Source organism: Neomonachus schauinslandi, chromosome 12 (assembly GCF_002201575.2).
Source record: "Neomonachus schauinslandi chromosome 12, ASM220157v2, whole genome shotgun sequence".
In the NCBI taxonomy this organism is placed as follows: domain Eukaryota; kingdom Metazoa; phylum Chordata; class Mammalia; order Carnivora; family Phocidae; genus Neomonachus; species Neomonachus schauinslandi.
The window spans coordinates 56,418,691-56,429,647 of record NC_058414.1 but is presented as its reverse complement, the minus strand read 5'-3'; the positions used below and the strand labels follow the sequence as shown (position 1 = coordinate 56,429,647).

At 41.2% G+C, this 10,957-nt stretch overlaps 1 non-coding gene across 1 annotated transcript; it reads right to left on the bottom strand.

The window, feature by feature from the left end:
• Window positions 1-359: 359 nt before the first annotated feature.
• On the bottom strand, window positions 360-432 carry TRNAT-CGU. Its single transcript has one exon. It is a non-coding gene; the product is annotated as a tRNA-Thr (tRNA).
• Window positions 433-10,957: the final 10,525 nt, after the last annotated feature.

Genomic DNA, 10,957 nt, shown 5'->3' with positions numbered 1-10,957 from the left:
AAACAGAGGGGGAGAGAGAGGGAGGGAGAAAGAATCTCAAGCAGGAAGGTGGGATTCGATCTCACGACCTGAGATCATCACCTGAGCTGAAACCAACAGTGGGTCACTTAAACAACTGAGCCTCTGAGGTGCCCCTGTTTTTTTTGGTTTGTGTTGTGTGTGTGTGTGTATGTGTTTTGTTTTGTTTTATTTTGTTTTTGCTGTGGAATATTAAGTTTTACGAGTATACCATGATTTATTTAACTATTTTTGTTGCCAATGAAAATTTGGGTTTTTTAAGTTTGGGGCTATTACACGTTAAGGTGCTAAGAATATTCTTGTACATATCTTTTTTAAATTTTATTTTTAAATAATCTCTACACCCAATGTGGGGCTTGAACCCACAACCTCAAGATCACGAGTCATATGCTTCACCAACTGAACCAACCAGGTGCCCCTCTTGTATATATCTTTGAGTGGACACATGTACCCTTTTCTCTTCGTTAATATACCCAAGAGTGGAATTGTTGGGTCATAAGACAGGCATATGTTTAGATCCGGTAGATACTGCTAAGCAGCTTTCCAAAGTGATTATACTAATATACACTTGCCAAAAATGCTCCATATCTTCATCAACACTTAGTTTTGTAAGTCCTTTTAATTTTAGTTCTGTTGGCAGTCTTGTACTGATATCTCCTCATGGTTTTAATTTGTATTTCTTTGAAGACTAGTAATGTTGAGCAATTTTTGTATGCTTACTGGCCACTTGGCTATCCTTTTATAAAGCTCAAGATTTTTGCTCACTTTTACAAAACATTGGGTTGTTATTTTCCTTATTGATTTGTAGGAGCTCTTTATATGTTTTGGGTACTAGTCATTTGTCAGATTTGTGAATTATAAATAATATTCTCCAAGTCTATAGTCTTTTTTTTTTTTTTGAAGAAGTTATACCAATTCTTTTTCTTTCTTTTTTTTTTTTAAGGTTTTATTTGACAGAGAGAGAGCGCCAGAGAGCACAGGCAGGGGGAACAGCAGAGGCAGAGGGAGAAGCAGGCTCTCTGCTGAGCAGGGACCCCCATGTGGGGCTCTATCCCAGAACCCTGGGATCATGACCTGAGCCGAGGGTGGACGCTTAACCGACTGAGCCACCCAGGCACCCCCAAGTCTTTTAATGTTGGGTTATGATGAACAGAATTTCTTAATACTAAGAAGGTTCAGTTTTTCAAACTTTTAAAGTTAATGCTTTTTAAGTGCTGTTTAAGAAATCTTTGCCCAGGGCGTCTGGGTGGCTCAGTCAGTTAAGTGACTGCCTTCGGCTCAGGTCATGATCCTGGAGTCCCAGGATCGAGTCCCGCATCGGGCTCCCTGCTCGGCGAGGAGTCTGCTTCTCACTCTGACCCTCCCCGCTCTCATGCTCTCTCTCTCTCTCATTCTCTCTCTCTCAAATAAAAATAAATAAAATCTTTAAAAAAAAAAAAAGAAATCTTTGCCCACCCCAAGGTTATGCTGTTTAAGAAATCTTTGCCCACCCCAAGGTTATGATAATATTCTCTCATGTTTTCTTTTAGAAGCTTAATTGTTTTGACTTTCACATTTAAGTCTATGATCTGTATTGAATTAATTTTTGTATATAGTGTGAGGTAGGGGATCAGAATTCATTTTTCTATATGCAGATCCATTGACTTAGCACCAATTATTAAAAATATTCCTCCCTGGGGGCGCCTGGGTGGCTCAGTTGGTTAAGCGACTGCCTTCGGCTCAGGTCATGATCCTGGAGTCCCTGGATCGAGTCCCGCATCGGGCTCCCTGCTCAGCGGGGGGCCTGCTTCTCCCTCTGACCCTCTTCCCTCTTGTGCTGTCTCTCATTCTTTCTCTCAAATAAATAAAATCTTTAAAAAAAAAAAATATTCCTCCCTGAATTACAAGGTACTATCATTGTAGATCAGATGACTGTGTATGTATGGGTCTATTTTGCGGTTCTCTATTTTTTCCCATTGGTCTATTTCTCAATGCCTGTGCTTCCATTACTATCTTTACTGCTATAGCTTTATAAGTTTTGTTATCCAATTACATAAGTCTTCCAGATTTGATCTTTAAGATTTCCATGGCTAGTCCTTTGAATTTTCATATACATTTTAGAATCAGCCTGTTAGTTTCCACAAAAAGCCTGCTGGGATTTTGATTGGGATCACATTGAATTTATAAGCTAATTAGGGAAAATCAACATTCTAACAATATTGAGTCTCCTAATCCATGAGAATGGTCTATCCCTTAATCTATTTAAGTCTTTCAATATTTCCATCAGTGCTTTATAGTTTTTGGTGTATAGATCTTGCACATCTTATGTTAGATTTATTCCTAGATATTTTATGATTTTTGGTGCTTTGTGTTTGACATTTTTAAAATTTAACTTCTAATTATTTTAGTGTTACATAAACATACAATTTTGTATCCAACAACCTTTCTAAGTTAATCTAATAAATTTAATAGTTTGTAGTTTCATTTGGATTCTCTCTGTATACTTAATTATGTCCTCTATGAATACTTTTCCAATCATTTTACCACTTATTTCTTTTTCTTGCCCTATTGTACTGGGTAGGACCTCTAGTATAATATTGAATAGAAGGAATACGAGAGTGTTGGAGAGTTTTGCAGATATCCTTTATCAGGTTAAAGACTTTCTCTGCTGTTTCTAGTTTACTGAGAGCTATGTTTTTAAAAAATCATGAACAGTTATCAAATTTTATCAAATGCTGTGTCTGTGAGTATATTTGAGATATGACTATATTTGAGATGAGCATATTTCTTTCTCCTTTATTCTGTTAATGTGATTAACTACTTAATTTAATTTTATTTTATTTTATTTATTTTTCTTAAAGATTTTATTTATTTTACAGAGAGACACAGCGAGAGAGGGAACACAAGCAGAGGGAGTGGGAGAGGGAGAAGCAGGCTTCCCGCTGAGCAGGGAGCCTGATGCGGGCTCGATCCCAGGACGCTGGGATCATGACCTGAGCTGAAGGCAGACGCTTAACGACTGAGCCACCCAGGCGCCCCTAACTACTTTATTTTAGAAAGTTAAATCTAAACTTTGCATTCCTGGAGTAAATCCCATTTGGTCATGATCTGATTTTTTTTTTAATCTACTGTTAGATATGATTCATTAATATCTTGCTTAGGATTTTTGCATCTGTAGTTTTCTTATGCCAGGTTCTGATATCAATGTTATGGTTCTCACCAAAAAGTTGGGAAAAGTCTTTTTTTTCCTTTGGAAAGTTTTGTGCAAGAATTCACAATTAAAGCCATTTGAGTATGTGATTTGTTTTGTGGGAAGTCTTTATAGATTTAATTTCTTTAATAGATGTAAGAATATTCAGATTTTCTATTATTCTTATGTCAGTTTTGGTAAATTATGTTTTTCTGGAATTTGTTTATTTCACTATATTTTCAAATTTATTGTCATAAAGTTCTTCATAATATTGTCTTATTATCTTTTAAATATCTGTAGGATTTCTGGGGTATCCTCTTTTTAATCCCTGGTATTGGTTACTTGTGCTTTCTCTCTTTTTAAAAATCAGTCTTGCTAGGTATTTATGAATTTTATTAATCTTTTCAAGCTATCAGCTTTTTGGTTTGTTGATTTTTCTCCATTGTATGTTTATTTTATCATTGATTTATGTACTTATCTTTATCATAGTTTTCCTTCCATTTTTCTTGGGTTTAATTTGTTGGTGTTCCCCCAAGTTTCTTAAGATGGAAACTTACTAACTTTCAAAGTTTCTTCTCTTAAAATATATGCAAACAATATATTCATTTACATTTTAATATATGCATTTAATTCTATATATGACTTTTAAGTACTGCTTTAGCTGCATTCCAAAGATTTTGATATGCTGTATTTTCACTTGACTCAAAATATTTTTTCATTTCCATTTTGATTTTTTGATGATCTATGAGTTCTTTTTTTCTTTTTTTTTAGATTTTATTTATTTATTTGACAGAGAGAGACACAGTGAGAGAGGGAACACAAGCAGGGGGAGTGGGAGAAGGAGAAGCAGGCTTCCCGCTGAGCAGGGAGCCCTATGCGGGGCTCGATCCCAGGACCCTGGGATCATGACCTGAGCCGAAGGCAGACGCTTAATGACCGAGCCACCCAGGCGCCCCGATCTATGAGTTCTTTAAAAGTGTGTTGCTTAATTTCCAAGTACATGGTGATTTTCTACTTCTCTTTCTGGTATTGATTTCTCACTCAATACTACTATGATCAAAGAAAATACTTTTATTTCAATCTTTTGAAATTTGTTGAGCCTTCTTTTGGTCCAGTTTATGGTTTATTTTGGTAAATGTTTCATATGCACTTAGAAAGAATGTGTATTCTCCAGATGGTTTTAAATATACCAGTTAGGTCAAGTTGGCTAATCATGTTTCAAATTGTCTGTGTTATTTACTGATCTTTCACCTGCACGTTCCATCCGTTACTGAGAGAGGTGTTTCAAAGCTGGTGCTAGTCTGGCTTTGGAGAACGTGGGCATGGCTGCTTTCTATAGCTGCAGAGGCTGGCCCTGCCATTACAGAATGTGAATGGCACTTCCTGGAGGTGTGGGTTGGAACTTATGCTGAAAATGAATATCAGCTTGGGCCTCGATAGGCTAGACAACGTCAGGATGAGCCAGAGGCCTGTGTTAAACATTTAGTGCCATATTTGAATGACAAGTCAAACTCTGTCATTTCTATAATTGGCTTCTGGTTGGAATTTTTTGTTGCTTTGCTCTGCTATTTCTTCTTTAAGTAAGGCCATAAAAACACCAACTTTTCCCAGGCTGCAGAGCACACACTAAGGTCCTGGCCAAGGTCTATGTGAAGATCCTGAGGAATGTGAATGTCAGTAGGAATAATACAGGTGCTGGGAGGTATATGGCAATTACATTTTACCTGTGGAGATTTACCTCCTTGGCAATTTCTGATTTGGGAAGTGGGACCTGACACCGACTGAAGCATGGGTTCAAACATCTCCCCCAGACTTATTTCTGAGTGGTGAACATTTCCAGACGGGCATATGTGCCAGCTCCAAATTGTGGCTCTGGGCTTGGTACCGGTGGGGGGTTAACAAGTAAGCATAGAATTCTTTGGAGCATCGGGGTAGGGAAGAGCAACGATTTTTGACTTCAGAAAGACCTAGAACTGGGGCGCCTGGGTGGCTCAGTTGGTTAAGCGACTGCCTTCGGCTCAGGTCATGATCCTGGAGTCCCTGGATCGAGTCCCGCATCGGGCTCCCGGCTCGGCGGGGAGCCTGCTTCTCCCTCTGACCCTATCCCCTCTTATGCTGTTTCTCTCTCTCTCTCTCTCTCTCAAATAAATAAATAAATAAATAAATCTTAAAAAAAAAAAAAAAAGAAAGAAAGAAAGACCTAGAACTGAATCCTATTTTTTGCACTCTCTTGCTCTGTGGCAAGGACTATGTCACAAGCTATCCAAGCCTCCGTGTTTTTATCTGTAGAACCTGATTCATAAGATATGTGGTTAGGATGAAGTAAGTAGGAAGCTTCTAGCAAGTGTGCCTGCCTATAGAGAAAACTAACACATGCTACTTCCTCTTCCTCACCCAGTGTCTCAAGTGACAGAACTGAAGAATGACTCTACTTTTGGGTTTAGGGCTAGAGACAGAGTCTAGGGTTGGCTGAGGAGACCAGCACTACAATAAGGCTGGGAGTAGAAAGGATTGGGGTCACAGGACTGAGGCCTATTGAACAACAACCAAGTTTTCTCACAAAAGGAATGAGGACTGGTTCACAGCAATATTAGACCCTGCCCATTACCCTCGATGCTGCTGTAGTTCCTCACCCCGGGAGAAATGTGAGCCAGCCAGGGAAGACCTGACTGGCACTCCAGCTTCTGTCCAAATATAGAAAAGGGCCTCACACATCAGAAGTGGACCCAAATATAATTCTCCTGTTTTACTTTTGTACAGGACTGGGATCTGTTAGCACTCATCGCATTCTGAGATTTGTAGTAAAGCACTTCAGAGGAAAATGTTCTTGCCAGTGACTGAAGGACGGCTGGTAGTTTGGGCTCAGCAGGAACTCCAGCAGAAGTGGAGGTGTCAGCTCAGGCTGGTGGAGGGCAAGTCAGGAAGGAAGACTCACTTTGAGGGCTTCTGTGGGACGTTCTGGGAGCCCTAGCGTCTCTGGTAGGGTATCCAGGTTGAGCTGGAGTAATGGAGGACAAGCATTCTGGGTAGCTTGAGCCTGTCTGAATTGTGACAGGAGTTATAGGCAAAGCATGAGGCAGGTACACGTTATATAAGGTCTAGTCCTGGGATGGGCTTCACCTTTGGCAGGCTGCATTGAACATTCCAGAGCCTCCTCCTGGCTTAGTGGGAGATGAGGTAGCAGCTCATTAGTGATATCTGCCATGGCACAGGGAGGGGCTGGTTGACCCATGGGCTCTTCCTTTTTTGAATTTCTTTTAGAATTTAATTTTAATTTTTCTCAAAGGAATATATTTACATGATGGGAAAAGGCAATGATACTACAGGGTTTTCATGGAACACCCGTCCCTGATCTCAGCTCTCTCCACACCAGAGTCCTGCTGCTGCCCCCACCACCCCCTCCCCAGAGGCAAACCTTTTTCACTTTTTACAAGCTATAGATTCTTATGTCCATATTTCTTTTCTTCTTTTATTAAGGCAGAATTCCAACAGACACGGAAGTTGGGAGAATAGTATGAGAAACCCCTGATTCCATCACTTGCCTTCAACCATTATCACATGGCCAGACTTTTTTCATTTCTCTCTCTCTCTCCACTCCCAGATGAGTCGTCTCATCTCTAAATAATTTACTATGACTCTACAAATAAGGCATCTTGTTTTTTTTTTTTTTAAAGATTTTATTTATTTATTTGAGAGAGAGAGAATGAAAGACAGAGAGCATGAGAGGGAGGAGGGTCAGAGGGAGAAGCAGACTCCCCGCTGAGCAGGGAGCCCGATGCAGGACTCGATCCCGGGACTCCAGGATCATGACCTGAGCCAAAGGCAGTCGCTTAACCAACTGAGCCACCCAGGCGCCCAAGGCATCTTGTTTTTAACATAAACACATACCATCATCTCCTTAGCATCAACAAATATCTGGTATTTAAAGTATTTGATGATCTTATCATTTTTAAAAGATATTTTGCCTCACAATTTTTAAATAATGTGCTTAGATTTGAGCCACTTATTTTCAAATCCAGTAGCTTGGTTGCTCTCTTCCAGTGATCCCCATCTGTTTTATTTTATTTTATTTTATTATTTATTTATTTTTTTAAAGATTTATTTATTTGAGAGAGCGAGAATGAGAGGGAGAGAGAGTACATGAGAGAGGGGAGGGTCAGAGGGAGAAGCAGACTCCCCGCCGAGCAGGGAGCCCGATGCGGGACTCGATCCCGGGACTCCAGGATCATGACCTGAGCCGAAGGCAGTCGCTTAACCAACTGAGCCACCCAGGCGCCCGATCCCCATCTATTTTAGAACAAGTCCGCAAATCTCTGAAGGGGACAAGGGTGGCCGTAGGTGAGTCCTGATGGTTTCCCAGCTGGGGTCCCTCCCCCGTGTCCCCCCATCCCCCCCGCCCCTGCAGCTGTGTCCTGAGATTAGCTAATGTGTGGCTTTGTGTTTTTACTTTGTGAATTAGAGTGCAGTGTTGGAAACCAGTATTGTGAAGTGCACTTACGTAATCACGCTAATTCACTCTGGACACTGGGAAAGCAGCAGTGGCGATGCGAAGTAGCCGGTCTGGTGTAATGGAAAGACATCATGGGGTTTGGAACTAGAGAGCTGGGGTTTAAATCCACGCTCTGTCACCTAGCAGCTGTGACCTTGGAAAAATGACATAACCTCTTTGTGTCTCAGTTTTCCTACGTGTGATACAGGGATAACAATGCTTATCTCTAAGGGACGTTGTTATAAGGACTCGATGAAATGACACACACAACACACTGGAATAGTCCGTGGCACATAGTAGGGACTCAATAAATTCACGTGCTCTCTGTCTCTCAGTATATACACGTATATGCTGCCTATATGTGTATATGGGTGTGTAAACATATATATTTCCAAATATAATATTTTACTTTTTAGAGATAGATGGACAACAAACCCAACTCAATTTTATTTTGCATATTTATCATTGTATTTATTAAAAATCTATCTAGCCTTTCTATTTAAGCCTCCACTTATGACTGCCTAAAATAAAAAATATAAAACAATTCCTTTTAGTAAAACATCCTTAATTCAAATTAAGAATCCAAAAGATAGAAGTAAAAAAAAAAATAACTTATTAGTTTCACATCATGCTAACCAAATGAATGTAAATCCCTTTCTCTTGGCTGGGCTTGCTTTAATGGACACATGACTCACATAGTTAAAAGTGGTTCAGTCAGGGCTCCTATGGTTGCAAGACAAAAGGTCATACCAAGTTGCTTAAGCAAAGAGGAATTTTACCGGCTCACAGATGCGGGAAGTCTAGAGGTGGAGTTGTCCCTAGTTATGTCACGATCCGATCCAGGGGCTCATCAAGCACTGCTAGATTTTTCTCTTCCACCTGCCATCTCTCGGCTCTATGCATTGGCATCAGTCTCTAGTTTCTTCCAGTTTTCAAAGGTGTTCAGGATAGCCACCTAGCATCTCTAGCTTCTGTTGTCCTCTCAGCCCTCCATCCCAGGGGAAGAGGAACTTTTCTTTCCCAGGATCTGCAAATCACCTCAGGGGGTCCTCTCAGGGAGGTCCTCTCAGGGAGGACTCATGTTGGCTCCCTTTGGTCATGTGCTCACAGAGAGGGTGAGAGCACAGCATGGGGACAGGGCCGGTTGCTAGGCTAGGCAGTCTCACCAGGACCACATGGAGGGCAAGTGGTGATTCTCTGGAGGAGAAGCAGAGAGTTGACATCATATAAGGATACGGTTTAAGGAAAAATAATTGTATCACTTACATAATTTATTTGTCAAATGGTTATTGGTCATGCTAGCACAATCAATATATGATAATTTTTATCAAACTGAAAAGGTGAGTTTTAAGTTGGGCTGTAAGGGAGGAACATATATGGATTAGCAAAAACTCAAGCGAAGCCTTTGCTCGTAGGAAGCAATAGGCATGACAGTGGACATTTATGTATGCTGCCATGTACCTGGCAATCTACTGAGCCTTCACGTGCCATCTTGCATAAGCCTCACACATGATGACCCTGTGAGGCAGGTATTATCGTTATTCTCATTTTAAAATATGAGGAAACTGAGTCATAGAGAAGGTTAGGAAATGTATTCAAGGTCACACAGATGGCATTCATGCTGAAGTCGGTTGGCTCTAGAACCCCAATTCCCAACCACTGTGCCCTTAGATATATCCCATTAAAAAAAATTCTCATTTAAGAGATGTTGACCTCTCTCGCTGTGTCTCTCTCTGTCAAATAAATAAATAAAATCTTTTAAAAAAATGTTGAACTCTATCAGGTATCAAGCACACCGGTAGGACTGATAAAGCATCCATTTGGTTCTAGATGTGGGGAGATACCCTGGGGTGTCCGGTGCACAAGTGTGTGCTGGGTTTCACCACCTTCGCTCACGTGGCAGCACAGTTGGCCTAGCAAGGGACATTTATAGACACGAATAGCTCAGTGAGACTGACACCAAGAAATGCCCAGGATCCATTTTTGTGCAAGCTGGATTGTTGCAGTAATTTCCATGGGTGTCTTTCCTGGACCCATACATTATCAAGGCTCTGCTAAAAAAGTGAAGGTTGGACTATAAAGTATCAGTCTAACCTTAAACCAGTGGAACAGCGAGGCAAAAATATTCAGTTTGCTCACATCAGCATAATCTGAGTGAACCAACCCCAAGGACAAGGCAAAATGAGCAAAGAAAGGCCTGTAAATGACATACGATCATCAGAGGCAGGGGAAAAAGATGCAAAATTGACGAAGCCAGCTATATGACATTTTCTAACCAACTTTCTGTCATCTTTTTGGCTACAGGGGCCACAGGGCACACCCCAAGTCCCCAAGTCCTTGAAGTTGACAAGGAAGAAAAAGGATATGTGTGTTTATTTTGTGTGCATGCACGAGAGCATGTGTGAGTGTTTAAATTCATGGCCAGCAACTCTGTTGTATGTGTTAAGTGGCTGAAAAATTAGGAGAGCACCAGGCTCTGCTTTAATTGGATTTTCTAACGCATAAATAAAAGGAAGGGGAGGGAGATGCATTCTTTGATTGATGTCTTTCCTCAGAGTGCACACAGCTGGTCCAGAGTCCCTCTCTTGCCTAACTAAGGGGCCTTATTCGGCTCACGCTCAGAGCTGCTGCCTGTGTGCTGGTCTGGAAGCTGACGTCAAACCCGTGGGACCAGAAATGCCTCTAGAGGTGGAGCGGGGACAGAAGACTGGACCCTTAAAGTGTTCTGGAACCAATACAGGAACAAATGATGACAGCAGAGGAACATGAAGTCCAGCTCTGGTCTGGAGAAAAAGCCCCAAGAAAAATGGCTTCAGTGGAGGCTTGAAAATATACCCCAAGTGTTAACCTTTAGGAGGCTTAATGAAGATAAGCCCCTAAAGCTTTTGAAGATCAGCCTGTTGTGGTGGGAGGCAGGTTTGGCCAGGCTGAGGGGAGAGAAGCCATCCTGTAGTCTTGCCTTCTATTGCCCATTTTCCTTATCAGGGCTGGGACCCCAGGGAGGCAAACTGGGCACTTAGGGCACAATACTTAAGGAGATATCCACTCTCAGGTACTTGTCATACCACAGGGAGAGGGATCTTCCAACCATACAAATATGAGTGCCCCAAAGATGGAGTCCAAAGGCCTTAAGGCTGACAGAAGTGCTTCTCCCATTTTTATGTGCCTACAAACCACTTGGGGAGTTCTTGAACATAAAATGCAGATTCTAGGTTAGTATGTCATGGGCTGGTCTTGAGATTCTCCATTTCTAACAAGCTCCTGGGTGATGCTGAGGCTAC